This window comes from Epinephelus moara, chromosome 16 (assembly GCF_006386435.1).
Source record: "Epinephelus moara isolate mb chromosome 16, YSFRI_EMoa_1.0, whole genome shotgun sequence".
Classification (NCBI taxonomy): Eukaryota; Metazoa; Chordata; class Actinopteri; order Perciformes; family Serranidae; genus Epinephelus; species Epinephelus moara.
Genome location: NC_065521.1, coordinates 23116272 through 23119640, shown reverse-complemented (window position 1 = coordinate 23119640; position 3369 = coordinate 23116272).

Sequence of the window (3369 nt, the reverse complement as noted above, 5' to 3'; positions counted from 1 at the left end):
GGGGGGGGGGGGGGCAGATATGTTTAAACAAACCCAGTGGCTTTCAGTGGAAGCAAATAAAATGGTAAACACTTGACATTGTGTAAGAGAGATATGAGAGGGCAGCCTGTGAAGGGGAATGAAGGGAAAATGAGACCAAGCGAGAGGCCACTGGGTGAACAAAGGCTTATCATGTGTAATCTCCACCAGTGTTGCTTGTCGGTGTCATCATGGCCGACCTTGTCTCCAGCTCTGCTATAAGCGTGACCCTCTGTCCCGACTTGGCTGAGCAGACCCGTCACACTCTGTTTGTCTGCGAGCCTCTCGCCCCCACACCAACCAACCAAACAGCAGCACTGCCTCTGTGTGCGCCTCACTTACTCCACGGTGTAACGACATGAGGTGCAGCTGAAGAGAAACAGGTTACATTGGGGAAAGTGTCTCGAAAGAGGATCACATATACTGTACACTTTTCATTTATTGTACTGCAGAGATGTTTAACCGTGAGAGTGGAGGGTGAATTGCAGGAGCAAAGGCTGAATAAAAATTGCAATGCCCTCCTTTTGGTGTCTGTATATACACCTCAAATGTTGGTCACAAGATTGAGGGCCTTTACACCTTCCAAGTTCCACAGAGGGATTACTATGTTTTGGAAAAGGAGAAACTGGTTTATGTGTTAATATTCACACACATTGTTCTGCTTTTTCCAGGGTTAAAATGTCTAAATGGGACTGTGTCAGTTTTGAAAACCCTTGCTGAGATGACAGTGAGAGCACTCAAGATCATTTTTGTTTTTAAAAGTAAGTGGTTTAACTCAGGGCTCTGTGGAGAAACAACTATGTAGCTCAAGATTGCAAGCTTGAATGTGTATTATCTTTGCAGTGTTAGTGAACATGTTCCTTCTCTACATACATAATTATAGTTGCACTAATTAGAAATAAATTCCTGCAAATACAAGGATATATTTTATGTATCATTTCCAGCAAATAGTTTGTTTCTGTTGTTGCCTTTTGTCAGTGGTGACGGGCCAGCAGAGGGTGCCAGAGCAAAACCCCAACTCCTCAGCTATGTTTTAAAATTGAGTCAGTATTTGAGTGACACAAAGAGGGCAAAAAAGCATAATAGAAAGCTGTTTCTCCTCCGAGCTCCTCTGCCAACTCTCGCTGCCTAAGTGCATGCTCATTAACAGAAACTACAGGATTTTACCTCTCACTCTGCTCTGTAGGGAAAGCCGTCAGTCTTTCAGCCAATTCATTATTTAAAGTCTTGAGTCTTGTTGATGCAGTTTTGGCAGCCTCCTATGTGTGTGGGACTATACTGTATACATTATGAGACAATCTGTTTTCGGTATAGAGAAATATTTTGGCACAGACTCACACATTAAACAGTTGTGCACTGAGTAGTGTAGCAATTTACATTTGTTTGTAAGAGCTGCATGCACACTCTGGCTTTATGGAAAACAAAAGTTTACATTTACCCTCGGATTTTTTTTATACAGTGTTATTACATCTGAATGCATTCCTAAAGTCATTTTGTGTTTTAAGTTAATGATTTCCTGAGACATTTTCCCCACAATGCATTTCTTCTGGGAATAGGCATAAACCTTATCAAGTAACTTTACTTAGCCTATACAATAGGGAAATCAAACATACAGCATGTGGGCCAGAACCGGTTCACCAAAAGGTCCCATCCAGCCCACGAGATGACTAGACTAAGAGGTGCCAGGTTTCAGGAGCAGGCTAAACAATGCGTTTCCCACTTCATGTAAAATTCAGCTTCAGAGGCTTTTCCACCCTGACCAGAATATAGCTCTCTGATATAACAATGACTTACTGTGACCATGTTTAAAGATATTGGACATTGTGCAAAATATTGTCAATCGGCAGCTTCAGTTCAAAAGAATCTGTATCAGGAAATGTATGTATAAATGACTGACTGAGAGTAGTAGTATGGTTTTATTGGTCCGGCCCATCTGAGATCAAATTGGGCTGTATGTGGCCCATGAACTAAAATGAGTTTGACACCCCTGCTATACAATATAGCATGATGTGTAAAAATCAACCCACCCAATGAGTGAAAGCGCACTAGACCCCAGGAAGAGTAGCTGTGCTTTAGGGCAGTGTTTCCCAAACTTGTTTTCTTGAGGGACCCCTTTTTTAGCATTTATTAAACTGAAGACCCCTGACTGAGTGACATAATTTATGGATATTTCATATTACATTTAATGGGTAACAATAATAGTATAGAAGAACTGATAGACTGTATATGTAATCCAAATTGTGAACACAGAAACTTCAGGTTTGTGCAAAATGAGCAATTTGGTTGGATTTTGAGTGGATTATTTCCTACTAATACTGCATCAACGATGAGTTTTCCTGATATATTTAGGACCTTTTTGTAGGATTTCTGTATATATTATTTATATATATTATTTTGTACAGCCATACATACTTTAAACTGCACACTGCTATAATGCAGGATGCAGCTGTTAAGCAGAGAGTGAGGGCTCTATGAGTGTAGCTTGTAGTCAGTTCTTTACTGTTCCTACATCCTGTGAGATTTTTCTGAGTTTATGTCCTAAAAGATAATCTAAACTTTAAAAGCAACAATTTCGCGTAGTTTTCCTCCACAGAAATGAATGATAATTATCTGTGCACTCACTGGCCACTTTATTAGGTACACCTACTCGACTGCTTGTTGATGCAAATAGCTGATCAGCCGACATGTGGCAGCAACTCATTGCATTTAGACACATAGACATGGTGAAGACGACCTGCTGAAGTTCAAACCGAGCATCAGAATGGGGAAGAAATGTGATTTAAGTGACTTTGAACGTGGCATGGTTGTTGAGCTCATCTGAGTATTTCAGAAACTGCTGCTCTACTGGGATTTTCACACACAACCATCTCTAGGGTTTACAGAGGATGGTCTGAAAAGAGAAAATATCCAGTGAGCAGCACTTTACAATCGTACTACACTAAGCACTTTACTTGTGTGTTGTTTTTTTAATTTTGTGTTTTATCTGTGTTTGAATGAATGTCTGTGACATGTGCTGCCTGTAAAACTACCTTCATGCTCCTTTTAAATTGCCCCCCAGGGACGAATAAAGTGTTTTTGAATTGAATTGAATTGAGTTCTCTGGGTGAAAATGCCTTGTTGATGCCAGAGGTCAGAGGAGAATGGCCAGATTGGTTCAAGATGATAGAAAGGCAACAGTAACTCACATAACCACTGGTTACAACCAAGGTCTGCAGAAGACCATCTCTGAACCAACAACACGTCCAACCTTGAAGCAGATGGGCTACAGCAGCAGAAAATCACACCAGGTGCCACTCCTGTCAGCTAACAACAGGAAAGTGAGGCTACAGTTCACACAGGCTCACCAAAACT